Consider the following 20289-nt stretch of genomic DNA (forward strand, 5'->3'; position numbering starts at 1 on the left):
CGCGGGGGCAGGAAGCGGCCATGGCGCTCCGCGGCTGCGGCGCCCCCGAACCCCCCGAGCCGGGGCCTGCTGCAGGGACCCAGCAGTGCGCACGCTGCGCCCAGCCCCTGGGCAGTGCCGTCTGGGCTGCCCAGCTGGTGCTATCCCGCGGCGGCCCCGGGGTGGAGGCATCGGCAGCCCAGCCCCGTTCGTTCCCCTGCGGGACGGGGGGGCTGGGGCCTGCTGCACCCACTCCGGGGCCGCCGCGCGATAGCACCAGCTGGGCAGCAGCCCAGATGCGCGTGGCCAGGGGCTGGGCTGGGCGCAGCGTGCGCACTGCTGGGTCCCCGCAGCAGGCCCCGGCTCGAGGGGTTCGGGGGCGCCAGAGCCGCAGCCGCCAAGCGCCATGGCCGCTTCCTGCCCCCGCGGTAGTGGGAGCTGCAGCAGTGGCTGCTCCCGAGTCCCGCTGCCCGGGGGGGAGAACAGCCGCCGCCTGGCCCCGTGGGCCGCCCCCCTCCTCGCCCTACCTCCCAACTGAGTCCTGCCTGCTCGGGGCCAGGCCGGACTGTTACTCACCCCGGCCCCGCGCTTCCCCTAAGTCTCCTGGGCCTCCCTCCAGCACTTGCGGAGGAAGGTGTTTTTTTTTTTTGGCCCCGCCCCCCGCCACGCCCCCCCCCCGCGTCCCGATATTTGTCTTGGGTGATCTGGTCACCCTAATTTAGCCCTCCCACCCTGCATTCTATTCCACGGACCAATCGTCTCCTCCTCTCCTGCCTATTGTGCTCATCACAGTGCTACTGGAGCGTTTGTGTTTGAATGACACCTATTAAAATGAGGGGCACGGGGAAAAAGTAGAGTTCCTTATTTTAGATGAATCATTCTTACAGTCTATCCTATCCGTGGGCAATACGTATTCATTGTCCGTAAACTGTAGCAATTAACACGTTTCCCATTGACTCCCACTAACTTTTAATGGGAGCAAAATTAACACCGACACTGAATGCTTTTCCAAACCTCGCCCACGGAGTTTAACCTAGGAAATGACTCAAACTGTATTATGTCAATAAATAAATCAGACATTTGTTTGCCAGTGTGTTATGGGCACTGGAAAAAAAAGTCAATCAGATACCTGGTCCAGTGGTTGCAGTGCCAGCTTGGGATTTGGGAGACTCAAGCGGAGTTCCCTGCTCTGGTACAGACCTTGGCTGAGACACTTGGCCTCTCTGTGTCTCAGTTCCCCATCTGGCAATGGGGATAAAAGCACTGCCCTACCTCACACGGGTGTTGAGAGGTTCTCAGGCACTACGATAGTGAGATAAGTACCTAGGATAAACTGCATCTCTTCACTCGCCTGAAAACACACATGGCACAAGAGGAAGACGGATGGTCCCTGAGTTACTAAACTGGGGCTCGGGAGTTCAATTCTGTGTTCAATTCTTGGCTTTGCCACTGATTTCCTATGTGTTTGGGTGAGTTGCTTAATGTCCTTGTGCCTCGGTTCCCCATCTGTATTATGGAGAGAACAACACTTCCTTACCACCCAGGGGCATAGAGGTTAATTCCGTGGTGCCTACAAGATGCTCAACTGTTGCAGTAACAGAGGCTACAAGTCCCTGAACAGAACCTCAAACTCCTAGTAGTCTCCGAATTCCCTTGTATCTTGCCTTTGTCATTGTATCTGCCTTTGACATGAGCCTACAGCAGCGGGTCTTACTAAAATCAACAATGTTTAAACATACCTGAAATTACTTCTTCCCTAGATATAGCTGTTCCATGCCTTTAACGGTGAGACATCCCATCAGCTTTTAAACAGAGCTAGTTACTGGCCTGTTGGCTAAGATCAAACCCGGGATGTATCACTGACATCGATCCATCCGCTACCAAGGGACCACAGCCTGTGTATGCAAGGGATGGATTAAGTTATCTAATAGGTCTTTTTTATCTTGCACTTCTATGATCCTGTGCCCTCTAGGAGATAACAAGATGGTAAGCTTAATGAGTCTTGCTTTGAAATTCCAAGCCAAGGCAGGGATACAGATAAAAGGACAGACTTGTTAACTTACTGCTGCAAACTCCTGCTGCATAGCCTGGGCAGCAAACCGAGCCACGTGATTGACAATGGGAGAGAAGTTGGTTGGTCCGTAGAAGCGTATGTGAGGCAGACAGGCGGAGTATGCTTGGACAATGCCTTCCACTCCTTAAAGAGAACCAGACAAACCAGACATTAACTAGACAGCCTCCCAGCCGGCTCCTTGCAGTAACCTTCTACGTACACATCAAAATGGATTTCAGATACAATGGGCAGAAGCTTGAGATCGCCGAAGCTAAATTTCACTTTGCTACTTATCTTACAGTAACATCTTGTAGCCCCACCGGAGATCTGAGCCCACTTCTGCGAGAGACCATACAAACAGTGCTATACCCTACCATTCAAACAGACAGGTAACAAGTGGTAAGGGAAACAGACACAGAGAGGTGAAGTTATTCGAGGTCAGTGGCCGAATCAGGAGAAGACACTAGGTCTCCTGGGTTCTAGTCCAGTGCCCTAACCACTGGGCCATACAGCCACAGTCTAACACCAGAGTTTCTTGAAACCACCTGCTGACTTCCTCTGGAATTGTGGATGCTCAGAAGTTCAGAAAACAAGTCTTCAAATGTCTTTGCTGGAAAAGGTTTGTTAACACCAGACACCTGAGCCCTCGTGGTTGAGAGAGAGAGCTTCTAATGCCTGAATTCAGATAGGGCTTCCTTTTGGTTTTTTGGAAATATACCAAGCCACGTGAAGAATCTGCCTGAGCAGGAGCACAAATAAATGCCCTGAAAGAATCTCACCATGCCTAGGAAGGAACTGAGACAGCCATAAAGCAGGGAAAGCGGTGGAGAGACGCCACAGTCGCAGGGACAGTCTGGCTGGAAACTTGAACCAAAAAGTTTCACTGAAGTTTTGAAAGTGTTGCTCTGATCTGTGAGTTATAGGAGGCTCTTTTGCTTTCATTACTGATAGCCCTGCTCAGGTGTGTACATGCTGGTCAGCACGTTAGACGAGAGCTACAGAACCGTCTTAGCTCAGGCTACACGAGGAAATAATCCATCCCTGGAGCGGACACTCCTTACTGACTGTTTGCCATGGGTGATCATATGATAAGGATTACATTGCTCTATCCCTACCACGTCCATTGTCTGAACTCTCCCCACCAACTTGCAGGGCACTTCTACTTTTGCCAGCAGATCTACATGCTCGGGTTATGCAAGTGGCTTGGGTGTGGCTGGCTCTGAAGTTACTATATTCTCTCTTGTTGGCTTAGTTAGCCGAGAAAAATGTGTTTTTTTTTTTTAAAAGTTCCTCACTTCTGAAATAACGAGGCCAAATTCTGCTCTGCAACGTGGGAGCAAAGGGAGCTGGAATTTCAAAAGGGAGCCACCCACACACATCAGAGGACAGAATGTGGCTTTAAACTCAATGCTCAGCTAACGTGTGACGCCCAACTCTGTGGCTGGGCGGGAAGCAGGAATCCAAGCCGTTTGGACAAGCGACTGTTATATTGCTCAAATGGAAATATCTAGGAGTAAAGACACACAAAAAGGAAACACACAGGCTATTTCATGCCTGCAGCTTCAGACCACTAGCTGATGGCTCCGCCTTCCAGCCTGACCGGAACAGTGTGACACCGATTTCCTCGAGGGTCATCTGTGCTCTGATCACCTAGGAGACCAGCCTCCGCCGAAGTCTTTGCACAGATGCAAGACGTGAATGTGGCCGCACTGAGAGGTTCAATTTCCAACTGTGTCCTGAACTCTCAGCTCCATTCTTTTCCATCCCTTCACCTCTCTTTTAAAGTACACTCATGCAAAAGTTACATCTATCTGCCTCTGAACACACACACACACACACACACACACACACATTTTGAAGACAGAATAAATAACAACTGGAACGAATCATTTTCTCTCCCCTTCTTACTGACGGGTTAAGGCTTTGGCTCCAAAGAATGGGGCGGGGCGGTGGGGGTGGGTGGGGTGGATCACTTGGTGATTACCTGTTCTGTTCATTCCCTCTGGGGCACCTGGCCTTGGCCGCTGTTGGAAGACAGGAGACTGGGCTAGATGGACCTTTGGTCTGACCCAGTAGGGCCGTTCTTATGTTTGAATATAGCTGATTCCAAGTGGTAAATTATTGCAGGATAGTCATGGTGGGCCCAGCTGCCGTATGCATAATTTCAGCTACCAGTAAGACCCCTAATCTGCAACCACCTGCGTGCATGAGGGCTGCTGGGCCTTGCCTGGAGAATTATTGGAGTTGACAGGGCTCCCCTTTAAGAACAGCAATCTGCCTGTATGCAAGAAGTTGCAGGATCTGGGTCTAAGTGTCTATTTTAGGATGGGATTTTCAACAGCGCCTAAGTGACTCGGAAGCTCAACTCTCATGAAAGTCAATGGGACTTGTGCTCCTCAGTCACTTAGATGCTCTTGAAAATCCCACCTGTAATACAGTGGGGGGAGACCCCCGAGCCCTCTGCAGTTTGAAGTATGTTTCGGCAAGCTTCCAATTTACCAAGTATGTTGCTATGACTGCCAAGAAAACCTTCCAAGTGTGCGCAGAGCAGAATGGATGCTGTGGTACCTGCCTGAGACTGCAATGATAGCTCTGAGAGGTCTGAGCTGCCCTGTTCATTTCAGTGGGGGTGTTACCACTTAACCCTAATGGTGACACTAACCCCCTTTTTAAATATAAATCTTTGGTATTCAATTGTGCACCTAATTTAGGCACAGAATTACTGTGATTCCATGCAAAAATGACCAAACAAAGAGCAGAAATACAGCAGTGGTTCTAAGAGGCCCGGTGCTATTTTCTCTCATTTTACGAATGAAAGGTTTAGCATCATATTCTTCCCTTTGATATTTGTGAAAGCATCCCATTGTTAACTCCGCTGTGCTTCAAGGGTAGTATAACGGCATCATTTGACATAATTTGGCTCTTTCCACAGAATGAGTTTGATATCCACTTCCGAATAGAAAGAGAACTGTCTGAACTAGGGTTACCATACGTCCGGATTTTCCCGGACATGTCCAGCTTTTTGGTCCTCAAATCCCGGTCCGGGAGGAAATTCCAAAAAGCCGAGCATGTCCAGGAAAATAGGGAGGGGTCGGGGAGCTTGGATCCAGGCTGGAGCCGCTGGGGCTGGAGCCGGAGCCGCTGGGGCTGGCGGTGCTCAGCCGCCGGCCGGTGCCGCTTGGCAAGGGCCAGGCGGGAGCCAGTCGGCCAGAACCGGGGCCCGAGCCAGGCCGGAGCCGCTGGTACTGGGGCTGGAGGTGCTCGGCCGGCGTCGCTTGGCCGGGGCCAGGCCAGAGCCGCTCGGCCGGAACCGGGGCCCAAATTGAGCTAGGCCGGAGCTGCTGGGACCGGGATTGGGGGTGCTCGGCCGCCGGCCGGCGCTGCTCGGTCGGGGCTGGTGCCCCAGGGCCTGAGCCGAGCTGGAGTCGCCGGGGCCGGGGTGGGCCGGAGCCGCTCGACCGGAACCGGGGCCCAAACCGAGCCGGGCCGGAGCCACTGGGACCGGGATTGGGGGTGCTCGGCCGCCGGCCGGTGCTGCTCGGTCGGGGCTGGTGCCCCAGGGCCAGAGCCGAGCGGGGGCCGGAGCCGCTCGGACGGAACCGGGGCCAGTGCCCCAGGGCCCGAGCAGAGCCAGGCCGGAGACACCGAGGCCAGAACTGCTCGGCCGGGAGGGCCGGACTGGGCCACACCTCCTCACGCCCCCCCCGCCCCAGCTTACCTGCTGCCTGCCTGTTTCAGGCTTCCCGCGAACATTTGATTCATGGGAAGCAGGGGAGGAGGAGGAGCGGGGGGGGGGGGGGACGCGGAGCGTTCAGGGGAGGGGGCGGAGTTGGGCAGGGACTTTGGGGAAAGGACGGAGTTGGGGTGAGGCCAGGGTGGGGAAGGGGCGGAGTTGGGGCGGGGCTGGGGCGGAGTTGGGGCAGGGCCGGGACCCCGTGGAGTGTCCTCTTTTTGTTTTTTTTTAAACTATGGTAACCCTAGTCTGAACATGACCCAATGCAGTGCTGTCCGAATCTGTACATATAGCCCGGAGTGTAGCAAGGACGTTAGATCCAGAGATTCCTCTCAGGTGGGTGTTGAATCTGAAGCCTACTGATGACAATTTAAACTATTTTCATGGTTTCTGCTGAAACATTCCCAGCCAGCTTTTTCTTGCAGAGAGAACTCCAGAACAATGCAATCACCACCACCCACGTCGAATCGGATCTGTGCTCTCTTCAGATGTCCTGTTTCCAGGGAATTTCCTCCCCCCCTCTTTTGATTGAAGGCAGTTTATCATGAATAGAAGATAGGGCATGATGTGGCAACCTAAGATTTATTATGTTATTACCAAGAGGTAATAAGGACTGGTGCCACCCAAGCATGTGTGTCAAATAGTATCTCAACCATTATTTCTATGCATATGCACAGACATGCAAATAGTGCATAGTATCTTGCATTGCTCTGTTTACCAATCAGAGAAGTGTATTCCTATTTAATCTAAATGCTTAGTACTGGGTTAACAGCATGATAAAAGGCTACAGTAGCACAGGAGGTTTATGGAGGACCCTAGCACTGTGGTTCTGCAGAGTTACAATTATTAATGTCACTGTCCAGCAACATCTGTTGAAGGTACTTATCTGTCCCCCATTACCAGAACATCTGAGCACTACAGTCTCATTATTTATCCCCAGGAGGTAGGGCAGTGCTGTTATCAGATGGGAAACTGAGGGAACAGAAAGTTTAAGTGACTTGCCCAGGGCAGTCTGTGGCAGAGCCGGGAATTGAACCTGGGTCTCATGAGTGCCAGACTGGTGCCCCAATCATTGGACCATCTTTCCTCTCTCCAGCCAACAGAATCAGGACTATCAGTCTTGTCAGGTCGTTATCTCCATCCTCCCACCCCTGCCAGTCTGCCCGCCTGGAGGAGACAGAGTTCTAGTTCCAGGTGACCGGGGGCCAAGTCACTTTGCCTCTCTTTGCCTCGGTTTCCCCCCTCTGTAACAACAGGAGTAATACTGACCCATGATTACAAAGCTGAGCAGGTGCACTGGGGAGACATACGGGCTAACCCCCTAAAGGGTTAAGTGGAACCTGGATATTAGATTACTTTAATCCAATTTAGTAGACCAGGTCTACACTGCAGATCTGTATCGGTATAACAACATCGCGCAGGGGTGTGAAAAATCCACACCCGTGAGCGACGTAGTTACACCGACCTAACCCCCCATATATACAGCGCTACATTGATGGAAGAGCTTCTCCCGTTGACATAGCTACCACCTCTTGGGGAGGTCGATTAATTACGCTGGCGGGAGAAGCTCTCTCATCAGGGTAAGAGCATCTTCACATAAGTGCTGCAGTTGTGCCGACGCAGCGTTTTAAGTGTAGACCTGCCCTTGGTTTATATTATTTAGATGGCAAACTCCATATGTTGGTACAAGTGTCTAGGACATTGGGCCCCTGGTCTGTGAATGCTACCGTAATACACATAAAGAACAGTAACATAGAAAGCTCTCTGAAAATCAGGACAATCGGATAGTGACCTAGTGAAGTAGGTACAGCACAAATACTAGAGGTGTTCTCAGCAAGTACAAGGGGCTGAGACAGCTCACCTGAGATTGTCCTATTCTTGCTAAGACCTGTGTTATGCAGGAGGTCAGACCAGATGATCATAATGGTCCCTTCTGGCTTTAAATCTATCGTGGGATCTGTGAAAGTCACTGTAACCAAATTTCAACTTCAAGAGGACTTGTCAAGGTACAGGAGGCATGCAGTGCTCTTTGTCCTATGAGCCTCCAGGACACTGCACTTTTGCTTGAACACAGGTTCTTCTGAAGACTTAGTTAGGACCTGCTATGCTGCTCTTTGGAAGACACGGGTCTTTGGAAGACACCACAGGGGAGGTAACAAGTCCTAGCAGTCAGCAAATTCAGGTCCCCAAGCCAGAAAGGTCTGGGCCCACATATTTACTTACCAGAACAGAATGGGTTGGTGGGGTTGAAGTTAATGGCAAATTCGTGAGGTACCTGGAGGGAAAAAAAACAACAACCCAAATTGACATGGGAGCTAAGCACAGAGTGGGGTTTCTGGCAATAGGCTTGGCAAAAGAACGTAAGGCGGTTTTTGGGTCTGATGGGCAGAACTCCCCTGCACTGCCCAAAGGGAGTCTTGCTTTGTTTTGGCAGGGCCACCGATTTATTAATTCCCCATACTGGGTCTGCAACATTTCCTATGCCCCCAGCTATGGCAAGCATACGAAAAGTGAAAATTAACCCACTCTGACTTCAGTAGCTTTGGGGGGCTGGGATAGTTCCTTTTGCCTTAAAGCCTTTTGATTAAATCTCCGCTCAGCTTCCTGTGAAATTGGGATTCCCATCACTAATTCCTTAGTGAACAGTAAGAAATTGGGTTTGTCCACGTTGCTTCCCTTTGCCTACCTGGAGGAAGAGCACAGGGAGAAGGGCCCAGATCCTCAACGGGTATTTAGGCGCCTAGCTCCTATTGATCTCAGTGGGAGCTAGACACCTACATACCTTTGAGGATGTGGGCAGAGCCGCGGAGACGGGCCAGTCGGCTGGCACATCTCTCACATACCCCACCAAGAATCACACTCGCTAGAAGAAGTGACATTAATTCCATGTAAGGTCACAAAAGGCTCAAACTACGTTAACCACATGACACACAGTCCCTGTTCCCCATCCCTTTGCAAGCTGGCACTGCAGAGCAGGTGACAGAGGTAACCCCCTGGAATTGCTTGGACTGGCTTTCCCAACCGCCAAGGAAAATGCCCACCTTCCTAGGCAGTAGCAAGAGACACTCAAGGTCTTCAGGCAACTGACACCACATGGGAGGAGTTATCCGCCTCTCCGGAAATGGGGAGATGCTTCCGAAAGGGGATTCCTTGGGACGCTGGCAACTGAAGAGTGCCTGGCATTTCCTATCAGTTCCGTGGCAGCTCAGCCCGGCCATTTGCAAAATTAATAGCAATGCTAATTGCAAAGCTCTCCTCAGGAAGCTACTCCCAGCATCAATCACATTAAGAGGCGCTTGCTTTTATTGCTCCTAATAATTTCTGCTCAGGCCATATGAATGAATGACTCAGGAAGTGCTCTACCATTGGGCTCCCGGGGGAGTGCACAAGCGTAAGTGAGAGCACGAGTGATAAGAACAGTCGATGAAACACAGCCTGAGCCAGGTCTCAGTGCACATCTCTGCCATTCCAGTGTAGAAGATTTGCTCAGCAGCTCTGGACTGGTGATTGCCAGAAACCACTGCACCGTTTCTTGGAACAACTCCACGGAATGCCCTGGTGATAGGTGCAAAGGATTCTAAGGCCCAGCAGGGAAAGACCAGGGGTGAGGGACTGAATGGGGAAAGAGGCTGGGAACCCCTTCAGTAGCAGATGCTTTGAACTAATCAGCATGTACTGTTCTCTGACGAGGCCTAAAGAAATTAGAAGAGAGGAATGACTCCTTGAGACCCACTAGCGATCTTGCTATGCAGATTGGAGACTGTGGATACTGGCACGACAGAGAATCTCAGACTAGACAGATCAGCAACAGGGAGATGCACCACTTTAATCATAGACTATCAGGGTTGGAAGGACCTCAGGAGGTCATCTAGTCCCACCCCTTGCTCAAAGCAGGACCAATCCCCAACTAAATCATCCCAGCCAGGGCTTTGTCAAGCCTGACCTCAAAAACCTCTAAGGAAGGAGATTCCACCACCTCCCTAGGTAACCCATTCCAGTGCTTCACCACCCTCCTAGTGAAATAGTGTTTCCTAATATCCAACCTAAACCTCCCCCACTGCAACTTGAGACCATTGCTCCTTGTTCTGTCATCTGCCACCACTGAGAACAGTCTAGATCCATCTTCTCTGGAACCCCCTTTCAGGTAGTTGAAAGCAGCTATCAAATCCCCCCTCTCTCTTCTCTTCTGCGGACTAAACAATCCCAGTTCCCTCAGCCTCTCCTCATAAATCATGCTGGGAGCTGTGCCCCACCCCCGGAGCAGGGCATGCTGCTTTCTTTAGCCTAACTCTGCTACCAGAGAGTGCGATGCGTTGGTTCAAGCACAAGGGTGGGCTACAACTCGGGTTCTCGTAACAAACTCTGCCAGTGATTTGCTGTGGGTGAGCAATTCACTTAGAGCTTAACTGTCAAACTCAGAGGAGTAAATGTAGGCACTTAAACTGATAATTTAGGCACCTAAATAACTAGTCTGACTAGCAGTAGTGCTAAGCATCCCCAACTCCCTTTTTCAACACTGCTGACAATTAGGCCGGTTATTTAGGCCACTAATCTCAGGTGCCCAAATGTGAAGATGCAGCCTCAGTTTGCCAGTGACATTGGGGATAATAAATCCCCCATCTCTTACGGGTTTTGAGGGTTAAATAATGTATGCAAAGCGCCTTGATATCCTCAGACAGAGGATGCTGCAGTCCACGAATATTAATAAAGCTAGTGAAATGAACCTTAGGTTTCAAGGGAAGTTAGCGTTAACTATGCCTGTATATGACACAAAAACCTTCCAGACTGCCAGGGAAATACAGAGCTGTCTGCTTCAGCATGTCCCCCATCTCCCCTTAAAATACATGCTATCTAGAGAATAAGATGACTTTCTTTTTTTGTAAGAGTCAGTGGAAAAAACTCCTAAAACTCTTTTTTGCGTTTAAAGCCGATTAGCCGTTGTGCAAGGTAACGTTACCATTTCCTCTCTGGGGCTCTTCATGCTGGTTTAGGGCAATCAATAATGCTGCCATTCATATGCACAAGCCCTGACCTGATGACCGAAGCATGTGCCAAATCTTCAGTGACTGGGCTCTGTAATGCAGCGTTCCCTTGGCTGGCAGCGTTCCGCAGACATTACACACCAGGCCTGTGTACCAGAGAGCAGACTGCAAGGTGACAACGTTACAATGGCAGCATTGGGCACTCAAGACCCTTTCTGCTTCTCCGGTCCCCTGATATTTCCCAGTGTAACCCCCCTCCTATCTTTAAGGCCGTCAGGCTTCCCAGCTGAGGAGAACGGATGGCACAGCCCTTTGCAGAGCCAATCAACAACAGTTCCTTGGGGCTCATTCAGTGCCGGTTGAAGTGAGTGGAAAGCATCCCATTGACCTCAATGGGCTTTGGCTCAGACGCCTCAGCCGGTTAGAAACACCCCCGCTCCCCTGCCGTATGCTGCAACTCTCCCAGATGAGGAGTACGCTCAGAAATGGAACCGGTCTCTCCTAGTGAGCTGCACAAGGGCATTGCTCCCAAACCACTGGGTTGGCTCAGCCGGCAGCAGGGTTGGAAGAGAAGAAGTCAAGGTGCTCCTATAACCCCGTCCCTCCCAACTCGACTAGAAACCCTCCTTCTCACAACTCATGGCTAAAGGTGGGCGCGGACATTCTAGTTAATTCAGGATCTCTCCAGCAAAAGCACTGTCTTCAGCCAGATGGTGCCTATAAGTGCTGCTTTTAGAGCAGACAGAGGAACACAGCCAGGAAAGATGGACAGTGGATAAGGCCCAGGACTGGGATTCAGGAGACCTAGGTTCGAGTTCTAGCTCAACTACAGACTGGGACCTTGGGCAGGTCCCTGGTCTCAGGGTCTCAGTTTCCCTATCTGTAAAATAGGGATCATACTTCTGTCGTCTGGTCTAGGTACACTGCTTTTTAAGCCACCGTCTATTAGTACAAAGGCGCCAAACTCTGATGGAGGCCCTCGGTGCTACCGTAATACAAAGAATAATAAAACAAACAACAACATTTGCTTTGGGAGCCTTCATCTACCAGCTCAGAAATTAAATCAGGTTGGATTCCAGAGTCTACCCGTGAACCCAGATCTCACGCCAGGCATTAAGCGGCATGGGGTTGGGGGATGGGATTTTGAGCAAAAATCCATCCAATGCCATATACCCTCTGTGTCTTCCCACTGAAGTCTAAACCCATCTGCTTCCTTCTCCCATCTCCGACAACGAGACGGCTTGAGGTTCTCCTTCTGGAGACGCTAGAATTTCAAGATGTTCTTTGACATTTCCATTTGTGTGCAAAATATCGTATTCATATCGGTTCTTTGAGAGCATTTGGCAGCACCATGGCAACAAGCGCATCACGGGAACAAAGCATGATTTATATGACTCTTATCTTTAATGATCTTCCCCATTTCTATTCCGGTCCTCACACTACGAGAGCCACACGCCTCTGTGGTCAAGTTTTAACCTGCTGCATGTACCTTTTATTACACATGGGAGGGGTCTTATTTACAAATTAACAGAGTGACAGGGATCTCAGTGAGTAATGGCCATTTTGGTTTTGAATATCAGGAAAATCCGGGCAGTGCTGAGGACCCAGGACTAGAAGAGCAAGTTACATGTGGGAGTCCGCACCTGAACTGACAGAGGGCTGCAGACCCAAGACTGAAATAAGCAAGGAGCACTGGAAGAGAGGAATAAGGCTTATTTGCCAGAGTGCAAAGACCCAGGAATAAAATAGCACAAAGGCTGCAGATCGGGACTGAGTGGTCTATTTTCTGGTGTCAACGGTCCAGGGTTCACTACCCAGAGCATCATTATCAACGTGGTCACAGTTTTATGTGGAGTCAGTGGGAATTAAGGGCCCTTCGTTTCCATATATTCATTAAAGGCTTGATCTTCTGGCATTCTCCTTTCTGAATGTGAACAGGACTGGAATCCGGAATGTGAAATTATTATTAAGACGGTGCCAGTGCTGGGCTGGGGGTTTTACAAGCAGCTGTGAAGACTCGGCCCCTGCCCAGACTACCTCTCAGCAGTTTGAGCAGCGTGGCAATATTCAGAGAGAAACCAGCCCATGATGCATCTGGAGCTTCCATGTTCTCTTTAGTCCCATTATGTTTGCAATTTCTGGTTTCTGTCAGTCATAACAACTGGTGGGAGAATTATTCACTGCAAGTTGTTTATGGAGATTTGTCCCATTGAAACTGGTGACATGACAGACAGTGACATGTACTAGTTAGGGGGAGATGAATCATCTCCAAGGTGTACACTGGGAGCCTGATCTGCAGGCAGTCAAATGGCAGTCTGCCTGCATGCAGACCACAGAATCAGACCCAGCGTGGTCAAAAACCTCACACAGAGAGGTGACGGAGAAAGAAGAGACAAAGAAGCCTGGAGCATATGGTCAGTCAACATCAAGTCACTCAAACACTTCCAGCAACATACCCAAACCATTCTTCGGAGAGCGTTTCGTTACCACGCCTTCCTCTCTTGGCTCCACTGGCAACAGACCAATGTCGGACAGCACACCTCCGCCCTGCCTACCCTGCCACTCCCACCATTGTCCTTCCTGGAGGAGCTGCACCAGTGGAGAACGGCAGATCCCAGTTTTGCAGCTGAAGATTATTTGGTAACTTCAGTTAGAGCAGGAGCCAGCCAGAGCATGCATGGAGCAGGGCACCCTGGCGCTCTCCATAGCACAAGTTACCCATTTGTTGTCAGATTGAACACCAGCTGTTTATGTTGATCCATAAGGTGTTCATGGTTGGGGCCCTGTGCATCTCAGCTGAGGTGCGTTAGCTGTATGGCTGGAGGGGGCAGGGAGGGAAGGGGAACGGAGTCTAGCAATGGCCTGGTCTGCACTACAGAGTTAGGTAACTCTGTAAGCGTCCACATTAAAATGTAGCTCCCACCAATGTCAGTCGCTCACTACATCGACTTAATAACTCCACCGCATGAGAGGCACAGTGCTTAGGTCAATGGGGTTCGGGCGACGCCGTGTCTGTGTAGACACTGCGTAACTGACATCGCCTGTTCACAGCTACAACCCGTGCTGACTACGGGCTTCCTGCAGCAGAGCACTAGCATCAGGACAGCAGCAGGGTCCACACCAAGGGAAGGAGGGTACGAACTGATTTTGGTGGGGGAGAGGGTGGCTGTAGCAACTGACTTATATGGGGCAAATGGCTCCAGGTCTCAACCCTAGGGCAGGGCAGGACGGGGGGGCTCCATCTGTCAATACCCCACCATGCCCCACACAGTTAAGTCGGCGGAAGCGCTCCTGGTGAGGACACGCACCGCCCACAGAAGTGGCCCAGAGTGGACATGAAGCATCGCTTTAATGACTTAAGTTGACTTAATTTTGTAGTGTAGACATGCCCAGTGAGGTTCCCTCCACACTGGAATTTGCTTCTCCCTTCGGCCCCCCCCCCAGCGCTGACTAGGGAAGACAAGGCCATTTGGGGCAAGTTGCAAGGCCTCTCAATGATACTCAGGCTATTTTCCAGAGGAGATGATTTGAAAGGAAAGTGCCCTGAGTTTCTTGTGATGGGCGTATGGTGTGGCAGTATTTTTTCGTACATGCACCTAGAGAACACGGTAGGTGTATTTTTGTAAGTAACTATAAGTCACTGATGCAACCAACGATTTTATCTCCATGGGACTTTGTGGCTGAATAATCAACAGCAGAGAAACTGCATCAAGTTCACAGAATAATAGAATATCGGGGTTGGAAGGGACCTCAGGAGGTCATCTAGTCCCACCCCCTGCTCAAAGCAGGACCAATCCCCAACTAAATCATCCCAGCCAGGGGTTTGTCAAGCCTGACTTTAAAAACCTCTAAGGATGGAGATTCCACCACCTCCCTAGGTAATCCCATACTGAAAAAAGCATAAGGGAGAAAATGCTCCAAGGGCTTGGCCAATGGGCTACAGAGCAGTTCATCTTTAGCCCACAGGTTCAGGTCCAGCCCACATGGGTACAGACCTTAAGGGAATGTCTACACTCTAATTAGACCCCCATGGCTGGCCTGTGCCAGTGGGCCCAGGTTAAGGGGCTGTTTAATTGTGGTGTAGATGTCCAGGCTATACATTTTTCAGGGCAGGGCTTTCTTTTTTATTCATCTGTAAAGCGCCATCAAATCAATACTGAGGCTAGAAATCCAGACGCTCCCCAGCTGGTAGTTTTCAAACAGAGAGATAAGGAAAAAATCACTCAGCGGTATCAGCTCAGGTAAAGGCCTGTCTTTAAAGCTAAGGTGGGTTGCAATTAGGGGGTTAGGGGGCCACGACCCCATCACTTTTAAAAGTGGGAGGGCTTTTTACCAGCTGTAAGGGCGAGTGATGGGGGGAGGGGTGAACAGTAGTGAGCAGGGGGGCAAGGTCTTGGGAGGAAGAGGTGGCGCAGGAGCGGGACCTTGGGGTAAGAGGCAGCATGAGGGTGAGGGTTTGGGGGGTGGGCCACGGTTCGGGCTCCCGTGGCCTCTCCATTTTTAGGGAGTTTCCTCTGCTCCTGATATTGCAATACAAGGCGAGCAGGAGAAAACAAACATCTAAAACCACCTCCCTTTATAAGCCCTGTGGGACGTAGCCCAGGGCATTTCATGCGTGTCAATGGAAAGGAGATGGGTAGAGCTGACTGCAATGATTTTGCCTGGATGATTTTCAGTAAATGCCTTTTCTGAAAAACCAAACTTCTCCACAGGACAATTGTGATTTTCCACACGGAGAAGCGAAATGACGGCGCCGATCTCAGTCTCTGCCATGAATCTGACAAAAGCTCTGTGAGCTCCCAGATTCTCGGCTGCTGGAGCCGGGCAGAGAGGGAGGAGAGAGAAAGGCTGAGTTCTTGACTCAGCCTCTCTGGCCTCCGGGCTAACAACACTTTTCCCGCGGGAAGGGATGTCCGGCTAGCCCCAGAGCCTGGATGGGAGGTTAATTTATGTCCTAGATTGGTGCATTTTAAAGACTGTTTGAAAACCATAAAAACCAGGTTACATAGGCCTTGCTCAACATTTAGCATCCTCGCCTTTGGTTATGAAGTGCACAGCTCAATAGGGCAGAAAATCAGCAATGGGAAAAGACCTGTTAGGCCATCTAGCTCGTGCTGACAGTGTATTCTCCAAAGATTCAGCCCGCGCAGTTTGAAGTGCTCCAGTATGGAGCCGCCAGATCTTCTCTTCTACAGTTCACAAACCCCACTGTCGAGAGTTTTCCTACTACTCAGATGTTTTGCTGCCTCAATGCAGAAGTCGATCCAAGGCTCATTGAAGTCAACGGAAAGACTACGAGGCCCCAAAGCATGTACCGTGTCTGGAAGTGGGAGAGTCTCGCTTGCAGTACAAAGAGTGCCGGGGCTGGTGGAACATCCTACTCACTAGATATGCCACGACGGGCACTGCTAGGATGTTTTCGCCATTCAGAAGCAGAACATTTCAGAGCGAGGGGGGTTAGTTAGCAGGCATAGCAATCCACCCACTCCGGACACAGAGAGCACCGCTATAGACATGAGACACAAGCTGAAGTTTGTTTGACCATTGTAACACCTCACATAAACATGCCTCTGAAGCCACGTGTGGAAACAATGCTGTCATCAGAATTCCCCATCAGAAGGCCAGCTTTGGGTCGCAGCCTGTTCATGATAATGAACTTCCAGCGTAACCACTTTTAAACAGCCTGACCTCACGTCACCTACGGACCCAATCGGTGGTGCTGAACATCCTCAACTCCTACTGATGTCACCAGAGGCACCCAGTGACTCATGGGATCGGGGCGGTAGACTACTTTCTTTATGGCAGGATCCACATTGTCCTGTCTGAAGCACCATGCATATTTATGGGGCTGGAGAAATAACAATTTCACCACAAAAGGGGGGAGAGATGTGTACTGAAATCTCCCGCTGTAAAGGCCTCAGAAAGGCAAACAGGTTACCAATAAATCGCTCTCCCATTGGACAAGACCAGGTCCCATGCCCTCCCTCAACCAAAAGCAGAGATGCGGTAGTCCACTTTGGTCTAGAACCCCGCCAGAACCAATCTGGATACCGGTCAGATTTTTGTCACTGTACAGAGGCCAATATTGCATGTACACAAGAACAGGACAATGGAATGAACACAAATAACTGTGATGGGGAGACGCAGACAGGTTCAGTGTTCAGCCTGTACTGTTCAAAAACACAGAGAGATTTGCTGTGTGCTAATTTACTACAGGTCTTAACCCAACAAGATTTCACGGGCTAAATTCATTCATAGACACCGGAGGAGTTCCACCACAGATAAACATGGCCCAGTATTTAGAGCCAGAAACTCAGCAGGAGGATCACATATACTCTAAAATGCCTTCTCCTATAGCACGGACTGGCTCTTCCGTGAGCCACGGGTGTGAATTCTTTGGGATCGTAATTCTGCCAGCTGGTCCAAAGTCTCTGCAGGACGTTACAGCAAACAAACAGAAATGCGTGTTTACTGTGGAAACGCTGACTGGGCTGGGTGTGTAACGATGCTCCGAGCACCGCACCATATGCTAGGGGAGATTTTTTTTTTTTTGGCACGGCCATTTGTAGAACCACGTCTGCTTTAACCATTTGAGTGCCTATTCCCAACAAAGATCAACACGGCTTTCAGGAGATTCGCGGAGAGCCAGCACTGGAAGTGACCGGGCTTTCAGCACACCTGAGAACGCAGACTGTACAAGAGACAATCCTTAAGGTGTAAAGATTTTAAACCTATGACTATCTTGCTGGGTCCATTTCCACACTCTGCGTGTAAAACGTTACACAACGGACATTCCATTTCCAGCCCCTTTTGTTTTCTCCTCTGTGTCTGTCTGACACACTTACCAAGTGGGCCCTGCCACTTTCCCCGAATCATTCCTGCCTCCTGCCAGGAAAGTGACTCAGTGGCTGACTATGCCAATTAGTGCCAATGCGGCTGCTTTAATGCCAGCTTGAAAGGGAGGGAGAAATTGGCTGCCAGCCTCCCTCCCCCCACTCCACAGACATATACAATCCTGTTTCCTTCTCCAAAGCCTGAAAACCAGAGCCCTTCTATCCCATCCCCCCAGCCCATCCCCTGCATAAAAAGCTCTTGCAGATGCAACAGGCAGCCATTCTGTTCTGAACCCTCAGGAAACGACACACAGCTTTATTCCTGCGCAAGTGGACGCACACATTTTAAACATGCAGCGCATATGGCAAGCAGAGTACTTTACCTTCCAGTCTGGCGGTAACTGGGCACCAAATCCCAGAGCAGGAAACATTTTGTCTCTTTAAAAAACCCAAAACAAAACAGGAAGTGTTACTGACTTTGCACCCCCTCCCCAAACATACAACAACACTTCTTTACTCATGAAAGGTCTGACGAGTCTGGAAGGTTCTCAGCACCTGAAGCGGTCACTGAATGCAGTGGGCGCTGCAGATCTGTGGCACCTTCCCACAGTCATTCCCAAATCGCGAGATTATCTTTTTAATATCTCATGAGTCTTAGGCCAATAGATGTGGGGGCTTTATTAGCCCTTGGGTTTTTCAGCCTTCTAGGGGGTCACGTTTTCAGGCTTTGCTCTGCAATCACAAGAGCCAGAAATTTCTGACCTCTAATACAAGGGCTTATGACTCAGGCTCTCTTCCTACTATACTCACCAGCAGCAGAGACAGCACAACTGGCAGCCATCTCAAACTCACATCCAAAAACACTTACCCTGACACTAGCACAGCAATGTGTCCTCTCTGCTCTCCCACTCTTCTCAGGGTGGCTCCCAAGCAAATAAGATTGCTGATGTGGTCTCCCAGCCACTTAAAGCTCCAACAGGCTCATCCAGGTATTCCGTGTGCAGGAAGCCCAAGCTGGGGAAGAAAGAGCAGAGTGCCCAGAGACTATTATACAGCACAGCCCTCCCCTCAAGTCACCAATGGCTCTTGACAGGGGGATGGGACACTAGGCACCATGTACCAAAGGAGACAGCCCCATGCACAGCATTCAGCTCAGGGGGAAAGGCCCCTAACCAGGCCCACTTGCCACCCCACACAGAGCGGTGCAGGGCTGCAGGTTCTGAGTGCCTGAACCAGCCCCATCAATCATGGAGTGCAGGGAACTCCAGGGGGTTCCTTCACACTGCCTGATCCTCTCTACCAGTTCCTTGGCCTTGACATGAACTTAATTCCTAGAGAGCCCAAGAGGCTGACTCTACCGCCCCCAGCAGCTGAAGAGCTGCAGTGCCGGGCTCACATCTGGGGGTGTAGGTCTCACCCAGCACATGGAACTCTGCTTCCTTTGGCAAGGAAACTTCAGGGGATTACAGAGACAAACACCTGAGGGAGAGGAGTCTTAGGCTTTCACCTTGGACAGGTGAGCACAGGGCACAGAGCTCCAGGCACACCAGACAGCTCACAGCCATTGGGGAAGCGCTGCCAAACCCAGGGCTCCATTTCAGAGCAAACTATAACATTGCAACAGAACCTCAAGCTCAGATCAGGCTCTGTGCAGCAAGAGCATAGCAGGCCAGCTAGGATTAATACTGCTCGGCGCAGGGGGAGGATCAGTAGCTGCTCTCCTACAATGGGAATAAGATCCTTCACCAAGACACCAATCAGTACCCTGGCCAGGACTGTGATAGCATCTCTAGAGATGAGAAAGTGCAGTACTGACAACTCTTGCAATTATATTGCACATTTCCCAATATTTGGTCTCTTTCTTAAAGCCACACCTCCTGAAATGCTGTAATGAGGGGAGAATCTCAGCTTGCTTTTTAAAGAGTTTCTAGCCTCCATGTTGCAGAGAAAAGCTTGAAAACATCACCATTAAAGGCTCCGAAACCAAACACAAATAAACAAAGCCTCAAATATGGTATTAAAAATATCCCATGATTTTCTAGCCAATCTCATGATTTTGGGGGACCTGAATCATGATATGTGAACCTTTGGGGGTGGCAGTTATGGCAATTGACTCAGCTATGTGCCCATGTGTGGCTCTGTCCACCTGGAGGGTGGCACAAGCATCCAGAGCTTTGCTGATATTCCTGCCCTGCATGATTACAAGGGTTCTCTGACTTCTCACCTCCAGCTATGCATTGGTGTCTCCCCCTGTGCTTCACTCCCTAGCTTGGCCCTGCCTTGCACCAAGGGGATGAAAAAGGATGAAAACCCACTAATGAGTCTTTAAAAATAAAATTCATCTGATCTTCTAAAATGCCTTAATCATTATCACATGATTATTGTATGGTGTCAGGACAGGGCAGAGTTAAAGTTGTTTGGTGCCTTAATTGTGCACCAAATTCTTCCTTTACCATGTGTGGATTTCTTCTGTGAAACACCTTAACTCTCAGTTTCCTTTGTTTGTAATGCTTGGTTTTGGATAACCTCAGCACCCCTGCACTATTTTTGACCCTTAAATTAATGATACATACTCCCAACCTTAACTCCAGTTTAACTCAGAATTCCTTAACTTAGAATAGTTATTAAGGAGCTGCTAAAGTTCCCCAAAAGAGGCACATTGGCACTGGGGTCACAGCAATCTGTGTCTGTTGGGCAGAGGGGCCACAT

General features: G+C 50.3%; 1 long non-coding RNA gene across 1 annotated transcript; it reads right to left on the minus strand.

The window, feature by feature from the left end:
- Positions 1–721: 721 nt before the first annotated feature.
- Positions 722–18318, minus strand: LOC135975551 (uncharacterized). The gene is made up of 3 exons (XR_010592463.1): positions 17964–18318; positions 7989–8040; positions 722–2176 (listed from the first exon to the last, which is right to left on the minus strand). It is a non-coding gene; the product is annotated as an uncharacterized LOC135975551 (long non-coding RNA).
- Between the last annotated feature and the right edge of the window lie 1971 nt (positions 18319–20289).

This window comes from Chrysemys picta, chromosome 14 (assembly GCF_011386835.1).
Source record: "Chrysemys picta bellii isolate R12L10 chromosome 14, ASM1138683v2, whole genome shotgun sequence".
NCBI classification, from domain to species: Eukaryota; Metazoa; Chordata; order Testudines; family Emydidae; genus Chrysemys; species Chrysemys picta.